Consider the following 12112-nt stretch of genomic DNA (forward strand, 5'->3'; position numbering starts at 1 on the left):
AGCAACATTTCTTACTTAACTTACTGATCCCACCTCTTACCTTCGCACCATGTGGCGTATAAAGCACCACAGACTATGCAGTTTGATGCACTTAAGGCTTTTACCTCCAATATCTTTAGGGAAAATGTGTTGTGTGTTCTATTTCACCTTCATGAGATTTATACAGTAATGAACAATATGTTTCCGCATTTTAGTAACTACCAAGGTACAGACGTCAGATTTCATATTTCAAATGGAAGCTACCATTTAACAAATCAGCATCGTTACTAATGTTCCTCCACCGCCATGGAGGTACAATAAGGGGGGCTGCCATGGCACCGCGAACTTGAAACTGACGTTCATCACATTAGTAAGGCAAACATTAGCTTCTGCTGGAAGTGTTTTTATAAAAAATGCCAGATTGTATCTTTTACAGGTGCGCTAGTTGCTCTGATTATAGTCTAAAGTGCAAAGGAATAACATTTAATTTGTATGTGGACTCCTTCAAGCGATATTTCCTTATATACATATATTATTTGCTTTTACGGCCTCGTTGGACCACTTTAGTCAATCATTTCCTGGTCCTCTTCTTCAGTAAGCGCATATTTCGTCCTTTCTTAACTGCCCAATATCTTTTAATTCGTTATGATCTTTCCTGTCTTTCCTCATCTGTAAATACCCTTTTCATTGTGTGTCGTTTGTCTACTTTTGGTTTAAATCTTATTTTCTTGTCTTTCAGTTTTTTGAGATTTTCTGTCTTGTTTTGCAGATCATCCATGGTTATATCTAGTTCTCCTATATCCTCTTTAATTTCCTTGATCCATCCAACTTGTTACTTCAGATTCCACAATTTATGCACAATTTTTCTTGCTAATCTGGTTTCTGGTGTCCTCATTATGTGGCCAACGGAAGAAACCTTCTTTTTACGTATAGTACCTGTGATGGGCCCCAGTTCTCTGTACACTGCTTCATTCGGCACTATCCGCCATTATGGTATTTTTTATTTATGCATGTTCTAGCTATTCTTCTCTCTACTTTTAGTACTTTGTCGACTCTGTCCCTCTGAGGGACTTTAAAAAGAGTGTTGCTTGCGTATGTTACCTCTGACTGAACCACCGTCTTCTAGTGTTTTAATTTTGTTTGAATTGATAGACATTTCTTATCGTATGTAGACCATGTTATTTTTATCATTTTATTGGTTCTTTCTTGCCAAGCAGGTTTTTTTTATCCAAGTTGTGTGTTATAATCTCTCCAAAATATTTAAATTGCTTCACTATTTTAGTTTTTATGTTGTCTACTGTTACGTGGTCTATTACTAGAAGGTCTGTTACCATCATCTCGGTCATTTCGAAAGATACCTGGAGTCCTACTTTTTGCGCTATATTTTGCAAGCCCATTATTTGATTTCTAGCTTCTTGTACTTTATTAGCTAGTAATGTCAAGTCATCTGGGAATCCCAAACAATTTAGGTTTATATCATCTTCCTTGCTTCCAATTGTTATGCTTTTAGGAATCTCTTTGTTACCATTCTCTCATCAAGTATTCAAGAGCACAGTTGACGAGCAGTGGTGATAGACCATCTCCTTGTCTTAAGCCTGCTTTAAACGTAAATGGCTCAGATAGTTCTCCTCTGAATTTTACATTGGACTTGGTGTTTGTAAGGGTTCATTTTATCATTTTTATTAATTTCCGATGAAGTCCAAAATTTCTTAATATGTCCAAGATAGAAGATCTGTGGATGCAATCATAAGCTTTTTTGAAGTCTACAAAGGTTATGACTAGTTGTTTCTGTTTCCTTTTGTAGGCATCCATTATTAATTTTAATGTGATGATCCGTTCTGGACAGCTTCTCCAGGGTCTAAATACTCCTAGCTCCTTTTGATGTTGATCTTTACAGCAATTGTAGAGAATTCTTGACAATATTTTATATATGCAGTCCAGTGGGGAAATCCCTCTATACTTGTACAGATTTGATTTTTTCCTTTTTGTGTAATGGGTGTAAGATAGCTGTAGTCCAGTGAACTGGTAGCTCTTCTCCGATCCAGATTGTAATTATGCATATTGTAATGATATCATCACAGGTTCTGCTGCGTATTTCTAGGGCTCTGCAAATGTTTGATCTTTTCCACTTGCTTTGTAGTTCTTGAGCTCGCTCAAAGCTTTGTAAACTTCCTGAATTGTCGGTGGGTTTATATTTTCTGGTGGGGTTTTTATTGGAGTTCCTGTGTTTATTTCAAGAAGCTCAGGATGATCCTCGCAATTTAGTAGTTAGTTGAATGTTTCTGTTAAAGTTTCTGAATTTCTTTTATCACTATAGGCTATCTTATTGTTTTTATCTTTTAGCGTTAGTGTTGGGGGGTCATATCTTTGGAGTTGTCTGCTAAATATCTTGTAGTAATCTACACACACACACACACACACACACACACACACACACACACACACACACACACACACACACATAAGTTACGCTGGTTACTTTCACTGTTGTGGTTTTAAATCTGTGAAGTCTGTGATTTGACATTTGATTTCCTATTGTAAAGCAAGTAAATTACTTATATGTCCATTTAGTCCAAGGAACAAATATTACGTTTTAATAAATACATCACAGTTTAACCAATGTTGAAATATGTAGTAAAAGCAAATGCATTAGATTTACAGATAAACAGTATTTATCTTGAATACTTTGTTTCAGTCTCTGGGCTGGCTCCTTTTTTTCTGTGTACCTTCAATGTACTCCAGTGCTGTGTTGTTGTTATTGTGGTCTTCAGTCCTGCGACTGGTTTGATGCAGCTCTCCATGCTACCCTATCCTGTGCAAGTTTCTTCATCTCCCAGTACCTACTGCAACCTACATCCTTCTGAATCTGCTTAGTGTATTCATCTCTTGGTCTCCCTCTACGATTTTTACCCTCCACGCTACCCTCCAATACTAAATTTGTGATCCCTTGATGCCTCAGAACATTTCCTACCAACCGGTCCCTTCTTCTCGTCAAGTTGTACCACAAACTCCTCTTCTCCCCAATTCTATTCAATACCTCCTCATTAGTTATGTGATCTACCCATCTAATCTTCAGCATTCTTCTGTAACACATTTCGAAAGCTTCTATTCTCTTCCTATCCAAACTATTTATCGTCCATGTTTCACTTCCATACATGGCTACACTCCATACGAATACTTTCAGAAACGACTTCCTGACACTTAAATCTATACTCGATGTTAACAAATTTCTCTTCTTCAGAAACGCTTTCCTTGCCATTGCCAGTCTACATTTTATATCCTCTCTACTTCGACCATCATTATTTTGCTCCCCAAATAGCAAACCTCATTTACTACTTTAAGCGTCTCATTTCCTAATCTAATTCCCTCAGCATCGCCCGACTTAATTCGACTACATTCCATTAACCTCGTTTTGCTTTTGTTGATGTTCATCTTATATCCTCCTTTCAAGACACTGTCCATTCCGTTCAACTGCTCTTGCAAGTCCTTTGCTGTCTCTGACAGAATTGCAATGTCATCGGCGAACCTCAAAGTCTTTATTTCTTCTCCATGGATTTTAATACCTACTCCGAATTTTTCTTTTGTTTCCTTTACTGCTTGCTCAATATACAGATTGAATAACATTGGGGAGAGGCTACAACCCTGTCTCACTCCCTTGCCAACTACTTCTTCCCTTCCATGCCCCTCGACTCTTATAACTGCCATCTGGTTTCTGTACAAATTGTAAATAGCCTTTCGCTCCCTGTATTTTACCCTTGCCACCTTTAGAATTTGAAAGAGAGTGTTCCAGTCAACATTGTCAAAAGCTTTCTCTAAGTCTACAAATGCTAGAAACGTAGGTTTGCCTTTCCTTAATCTTTCTTCTAAGATAAGTCGGAAGGTTAGTATTGCCTCACGTGTTCCAATATTTCTACGGAATCCAAACTGATCTTCCCCGAGGTCGGCTTCTACCAGTTTTTCCATTCGTCTGTAGAGAATTCGTGTTAGTATTTTGCAGCTGTGACTTATTAAACTGATAGTTCGGTAATTTTCACATCTGTCAACACCTGCTTTCTTTGGGATTGGAATTATTATATATTTTTTTGAAGTCTGAGGGTATTTCGCCTGTCTCATACATCTTACTCACCAGATGGTAGAGTTTTGTCAGAACTGGCTCTCCCAAGGCCGTCAGTAGTTCTAATTGAATGTTGTCTACTCCCGAAGCCTTGTTTCGACTTAGGTCTTTCAGTGCTCTGTCAAACTCTTCACGCAGTATCGTATCTCCCATTTCATCTTCATCAACATTCTCTTCCATTTCCATAATATTGTCCTCAAGTACATCGCCCTTGTATAGACCCTCTATGTACTCCTTCCACCTTTCTGCTTTCCCTTCTTTACTTAGAACTGGGTTTCCATCTGAGCTCTTGATATTCATACCAGTGGTTCTCTTTTCTCCAAAGGTCTCTTTAATTTTCCTGTAGGCAGTATCTATCTTACCCCTAGTGAGATAAGCCTCTACATCCTTACATTTGTCCTCTAGCCATCCCTGCTTAGCCATTTTGCACTTCCTGTCAATCTCATTTTTGAGACGTTTGTATTCCTTTTTAGCTGCTTCATTTACTGCATTTTTATATTTTCTCCTTTCATCAATTAAATTCAATATTTCTTCTGTTACCCAAGTTCATAATTATAATCTGTAACACCGTGACACGGTCTGTATGACAAATTTGTCACTACTACACGACCGCCTGCTCTAACTACACATTCCCTTAGTCTCGTCATTGCGCATATGAGTATATGCAAATGTTAGTCTTTTGTAATAGGGTTCCATTAAGATCACTGTGGAATGTAGATATATAAATTACTGTACTTACTCGAATTCCGGTACAATTTCGACCGTTTATGCTAACTACTACTACTCAAATTTTATAGGACAAATCATTGCTTAAAAATGGACGACACAGTGACTATCAACTGTCGAGGACAGTAGGAAGACATATATGGTCATATGAAAATAGCGAAGAATGTACTTTAGTCTCGGAATTTCGGAGAACATTCTCAGGTTCACACGAATAAAGCGAGTCAGAGAATAAACTTCACCTGAGAATCTTCTCAGCTCGAGTAAAAGGGCTGGAGAAGCTGCTGAAGACGAAGAAACTCCTCCGATCTTGTTAGAATAAAACTAGAAAAGTTTTTCACAAGCGAAGAGGATCCTCTGTGTTTTGAAGTGAGCTCTGTAGCATATTGGAGCTGAGTAAGTTCTTTGGAGGCTAACTTTTAACGAGGTTTTATTTTTTTTGTTTTTTAGGAATATGACAGAATTTATGTTGCTCGGAAGGCAAAAAATATATTCGTATCCCGAAGAAATACTAATGAGAGAAACTGTAGCAAAATATGCAGGTTTAACAACGAAAACATTTCTATAAAATCATGAAACATGGGGGGACGTCCGCTCAAACGGCGTGACAATGAAAACTTTTTTCGGTATTTAGGAGACCTGAGGTTTCAGATGCTTGTCCATCCTGTTTTAGAATACTGCTCCGCGGTCTGGTGTCCTTACCAGATAGGCTTGCCGGAGTACGTCGATAAAGTTGAAAGAAGGGCAGCACATTTTTTATTATCGCGAAATAGGGGAGAAAGTGTCACTGAAATGATACAGGATTTGTGGTGGAAGTCATTAAAACAAAGGCGTTTTTCGTTGCGGCAGAATCTTCTCACGAAATTTCAATCACCAGTGTTCTCCTCCGAATGCGAAAATATTTTGTAGACGCCGACCTACATAGGGAGAAACGACCATCACAATAAAATAAGGGAAATCAGAGCTCGCACGGAAAGATATAGGTGTTCGTTTTTTCAGCGGGCTGTACGAGACTGGAATAACAGAGAATTGTTGTGAAGGTGGTTCGATGAACCCTCTGCCACACACTTCAATGTGATTTGCACAGTATCCATGTAGGTGTATATGTAGACGTAGAGGTGAAGACTTAGGTGTACACCAAATAAACGTGTCTCTGACAATCTCAAAGGCTCATCACGTTGCCTAAAAAGGACAGCTATAAAGAGTAAAACTTACGTGGCAATCAAGGTATCAGTTGTAATGTGCGGTGGCAGCCACCGACAACACGCATATACGTATATGGAGACGAATATACACTCCTGGAAATGGAAAAAAGAACACATTGACACCGGTGTGTCAGACCCACCATACTTGCTCCGGACACTGCGAGAGGGCTGTACAAGCAATGATCACACGCACGGCACAGCGGACACACCAGGAACCGCGGTGTTGGCCGTCGATATGGCGCTAGCTGCGCAGCATTTGTGCACCGCCGCCGTCAGTGTCAGCCAGTTTGCCGTGGCATGCGGAGCTCCATCGCAGTCTTTAACACTGGTAGCATGCCGCGACAGCGTGGACGTGAACCGTATGTGCAGTTGACGGACTTTGAGCGAGGGCGTATAGTGGGCATGCGGGAGGCCGGGTGGACGTACCGCCGAATTGCTCAACACGTGGGGCGTGAGGTCTCCACAGTACATCGATGTTGTCGCCAGTGGTCGGCGGAAGGTGCACGTGCCCGTCGACCTGGGACCGGACCGCAGCGACGCACGCATGCACGCCAAGACCGTAGGATCCTACGCAGTGCCGTAGGGGACCGGACCGCAGCGACGCACGGATGCACGCCAAGACCGTAGGATCCTACGCAGTGCCGTAGGGGACCGCACCGCCACTTCCCAGCAAATTAAGGACACTGTTGCTCCTGGGGTATCGGCGAGGACCATTCGCAACCGTCTCCATGAAGCTGGGCTACGGTCCCGCACACCGTTAGGCCGTCTTCCGCTCACGCCCCAACATCGTGCAGCCCGCCTCCAGTGGTGTCGCGACAGGCGTGAAGGAGGGACGAATGGAGACGTGTCGTCTTCAGCGATGAGAGTCGCTTCTGCCTTGGTGCCAATGATGGTCGTATGCGTGTTTGGCGCCGTGCAGGTGAGCGCCACAATCAGGACTGCATACGACCGAGGCACACAGGGCCAACACCCGGCATCATGGTGTGGGGAGTGATCTCCTACACTGGCCGTACACCACTGGTGATCGTCGAGGGGACACTGAATAGTGCACGGTACATCCAAACCGTCATCGAACCCATCGTTCTACCATTCCTAGACCGGCAAGGGAACTTGCTGCTCCAACAGGACAATGCACGTCCGCATGTATCCCGTGCCACCCAACGTGCTCTAGAAGGTGTAAGTCAACTACCCTGGCCAGCAAGATCTCCGGATCTGTCCCCCATTGAGCATGTTTGGGACTGGATGAAGCGTCGTCTCACGCGGTCTGCACGTCCAGCACGAACGCTGGTCCAACTGAGGCGCCAGGTGGAAATGGCATGGCAAGCCGTTCCACAGGACTACATCCAGCATCTCTACGATCGTCTCCATGGGAGAATAGCAGCCTGCATTGCTGCGAAAGGTGGATATACACTGTACTAGTGCCGACATTGTGCATGCTCTGTTGCCTGTGTCTATGTGCCTGTGGTTCTGTCAGTGTGATCATGTGATGTATCTGACCCCAGGAATGTGTCAATAAAGTTTCCCCTTCCTGGGACAATGAATTCACGGTGTTCTTATTTCAATTTCCAGGAGTGTATTAATCGAGAGGACTTGCCCAGTGTCAGTGTAGAGGTGACATGTGATTATAGTGAAATGTTTACTAGTGTAGGTGCTTCACGGCCTGCGTGTGTACGTGATGCCAGGATGTGGGGAAACTCTGACGTTTGCCACATAATAGTAGAGAAGCACTGCTTTAATGTTAGGAGATGAAGGATATATCATCTTGCCATGGTTAAAAATACTATCCTAAAATCCACAAACACATGATGAATGGGATTACAACAGACTTCACTCCAAGGAAACGGTGATAATCGAATAGTGTTTTGGATAGGTGAAAAGACGTTACCCAGTTCTGCAAAACAAAATACTATTTGTCCAAACAAAAATCCACAAAATAATCATAGCCTGTTTTACTTTGTACAACGTTGGAAAACAGATAGTGGATGAGAATTTTGAGGCACCTAATGACGACGATGCTTACCTTCCGGAAATGGGAGAAAACGAAGCATCAAACATATGTGTACGTGGTACACGGGCCTGTCACATTACTGTTACCACCGCTTGTGCTCAACGTCAACGTGTAATAACCACTCACACACGCCAGTGGGAGCACTAGCAGTGGTGGGTACTGAAAGCGTGCCCCGGGGCACGGAAAACAATGCAGTCGTTGTCGTAATGGGGAAACAGAGTGATTTATCTGACGTCGTAAAGGGCATGATCTTTGGTTTTTGGGCTAAGGATGGAAACATTTCAGAAACGGCTAAGTCTCCAAACTTTTCATCTGCCGCCATAGTTATCTATGTAAACGATTTGGGAGACAATCTGAGCAGCCGTCTTAGGTTGTCTGCACATGGCGCTGTCGTTTATCGACTAATAAAGTCATCAGAAGATCAAAACAAATTGCAAAACCATTTAGAAAAGATATCTGAATGCTGCGAAAATTGGCAGTTGACTCTAAATAATGAAAAGTGTGAGGTCATCCACATGAGTGCTAAAAGGAATTCGTTAAACTTCGGTTACACGATAAGTCAGTCTAATGTAAAAGCCGTAAATTCAACTAAATACCTAGGTATTACAGTTACGAACAACTTAAAAAAATGGTTCAAATGGCTCTGAGCACTATGGGACTTAACTTCTGAGGTCATCAGTCCCCTAGAACTTAGAACTACTTAAACTTAACTAACCTAAGGACATCACACACATCCATGCCCGAGGCAGGATTCGAACCTGCGACAGTAGCGGTCGCGCCGTCCCAGACTGCAGCGCCTAGAGCCACTCGGCCACTCCGACCGGCACGAACAACTTGAATTGGAAAGAACACATAGAAAATGTCGTGGGGAAGGCTAACCAAAGACTGCGTTTTATTGGCAGGCCAAGTAGAAAATGTAACAGATCTACTAAGGAGACTGCCTACGCTACCCTTGTCCGTCCTCTTTTAGATTACTGCTGCGCGGTGTGTGATCCTTACCAGATAGGGCTGACGGAGTACATCGAAAAAGTTCAAAGAAGAGCAGCACGTTTTGTATTATCGCGAAATATGGGAGAGAGTGTCACAGAAATGTTACAGGATTTGGGCTGGACATAATTAAAAGAAGGCGTTTTTCGTTGCGACGGAATCTTCTCACGAAATTCCAATCACCAACGTTCTCCTCCGAATGCGAAAATATTTTGTTGACACCAACCTACATAGGGCGGAACGATCACCACGATAATATAAGGGAAATCAGAGTTCGGACGGAAAGATATAGGTGTTCGTTCTTTCCGCGCGCTATAAAAGACTGGAATAATAGAGAATTGTGAAAGTGGTTCAATGAACCCTCTGCCAGGCACTTAAATGTGATTTGGAGAGTATCCATGTAGATGTAGATCATTAAAGAATATTGTGCATGGAATATCCAAAACCGGCGACGAGGCAAATGTGGTGTATCACAGACAGGGGCGAACGAAGGCTGCGGTGACGAGTAAGAGCGAATAGACGTGCAACAGTTGAGCAATTGACCGTCAAGAACCAAGGGGCTACGAACAGGTCTCCTCAATGACTGTTCAGTGAACGTTGCTTCGTACGGGCCTCCGCAGCAGGCCGCTGGTTCATGCACCCAGCTGAATACTGTTCATCGCCGAGGGAGGCTGGAATTAGCACACCAGTATTTCAATTGAGTGGCGACAGTTGGCCTTTTCTGATGAATCCAGCGGACATATCCCCTTTGCCGTGTTAGGCGCGAAACGTCTGACAGACACCCTACGACAATCAATGGAATGGTCCAGGCCGGCCGAGGGAGCGTTATGGTATGGGGAATGTTTTCGTCGCATCTCCGGTGTGATCTTGTCATTCTGGAAAGTCCAATAAATGAACAGAACTATTAATCTATCACTGGGGACCATGTCCATCCCGGCATGCAGTTCGTTTTCCCTCGGCTCGAGGCCATCTACAAGCTGGAAAATGCAGCGTGCCTTACTGCTCGCAGTGTACGTCCGTGGTCCAAAGAGCACCAGGATGAGTTTACTATGCTCTCCTGGCCGCCAAACTCCTCGGATTAAAACCCAATCGAGAATCTCTGGGACCACCGCGATCGCGCTCTTTGCACCATGGATCCACAACCAACAAAACCTACCGCCTCCGACCACAGCAATGGAGCTGGCAATGCTCGACACCTCTGTCGGTACCTTCCAGAACCCAGTGACACTCTTCCCACACGCCACGCAGCGGTTCGCGCTGAAAAAAGTTGGTTATTCGGGCTTTTGACAGTGTTCGCATGAATGTGATTGGACAGTGAACAAACAGAAGACCAGAAATTGTTAATATGACACGTCGAGTACAGTGTTTGGCGACGTTTATACGTAAACTATGTATAAAACAGCCTGATCCTGGAATTTTTTTGTAAATTCAATGTAATTTGATTTTTATTGAACGTGCTGAAATCTGATCTGGAAATTTTACTTCTAAAAAAAGTTGTTTCATGGGTGTGGTGGACGTAAATAAGTCTACATTTAATATTATAACATATTATTCTTATTGCGTAACTTGCTTATTATCGCAGGGTAATCTTTAATTATATTAGCAAGGCTGATTCCAAAGCACACAAACGTAGACACAACGCACACCGACAGGTTTCTCAAGAAGGAGGGGAGGTAATATGAAAGAAGTGCGTGCCCAGAAAGTATGCTTTCATAACAAATCAGGAAGCAGCAAAGAAACTGGTGTAAGCATGCGTATTTAAATACATATATATATGTAAACAAGCAAAAGACGGCGCTGCAGTCGGCAACGCTTGCGTAAGACAACACGTCTGTGGCGCAGTTGTTACATCGGGTACTGCTGCTACAATGTCAGGTTATAGTCGGCACACGAGCGATGGAACACAGTATCTCCGAGGCAGCGATGAAGTGGGGATTTTCCCGTACGACCATTCCACGAGTGTATCGTGAATATCAGGAATCCGGTAAAATAAGAACTCTCCGACATCGCTGCGGCCGGAAAAAGCTACTGCAAGAACAGGACGAACGAGAGTGGAGAGAATTCTTCAACATGACAGAAGTCCAACCTTTCAACAAATTTCTGCAGATTTCAATACTGGGCCATCAACAAGTGTCAGCGTGCGAACCATTCAACGAAACATCATCGATATGGGCTTTCGGAGTCGAAGACCCACTCGCGTATCCTTGGTGACTGCACAACACAAAGGTTTACGTATCGCCTGGCCCCGTCAAGACCGACATTGGACTGTTGATGACTGGAAACATATTGCCCGGTCGGATGACTCTCGTTTCAAACTTTATCGAGCGGATGGGCGTGTACGGGTATGGAGACAACCTCAAGAATCCATGGACCCTGCATATCAACAGGGGACTTTTCAAGCTCTTGGGGGCTCTGTAATGGTGTGGGACGTATCCAGTTAGAGTGGTACGTCTAGATGCGACTCTGACAGGTGACACGTATGTAAGCATCCTGTCTGATCATCTGCATCTACTCATGTCCATTGTGCATTCCGACAGACTTGGGCAATTCAAGTAGGACAATGCGACACCCTACACGCACAGAAGTTCTACAGAGTGGCTCCAGGATCACTCTTCTGAGATTAAACACTCCCGCTGGCCACCAAACTCCCCAGACATGAACATTATTGAGCATATCTGGAATGCCTTGCAAAGTGCTGTTAAGAAGAGATCTCCACCCCCTCGTACTCTTACAGATTAATGAACAGTCCTGCAGTATCCATGGTGTCAGTTCCCTCCAGCAGTACTTCCGTAATTAGTCGAGTCCATGCCACGTCGTGTTGCAGCACTTGTGCGTATTAGCGGAGTCCCTACACGATATTAGCCAAGTGCACCAGTTTCTTTGTCTCTTCAGTGTATATTCAATTTTTTATTGAAACCATATTGAGAACTATTGCCGAGCATATTCTTTTGGTCTGAGAATGAGACCTATTTCTTACAGCAACATTACCATGAAGGCAGGTACACATGCAGTAATTTTTTTCAGCCGGCCGCTGTGACCGAGTGGTTCTAGGCGCTCATTTCCGGAACCACACGGCTGATACGGTCGTAGGTTCCA

Source organism: Schistocerca nitens, chromosome 4 (assembly GCF_023898315.1).
Source record: "Schistocerca nitens isolate TAMUIC-IGC-003100 chromosome 4, iqSchNite1.1, whole genome shotgun sequence".
In the NCBI taxonomy this organism is placed as follows: Eukaryota; Metazoa; Arthropoda; class Insecta; order Orthoptera; family Acrididae; genus Schistocerca; species Schistocerca nitens.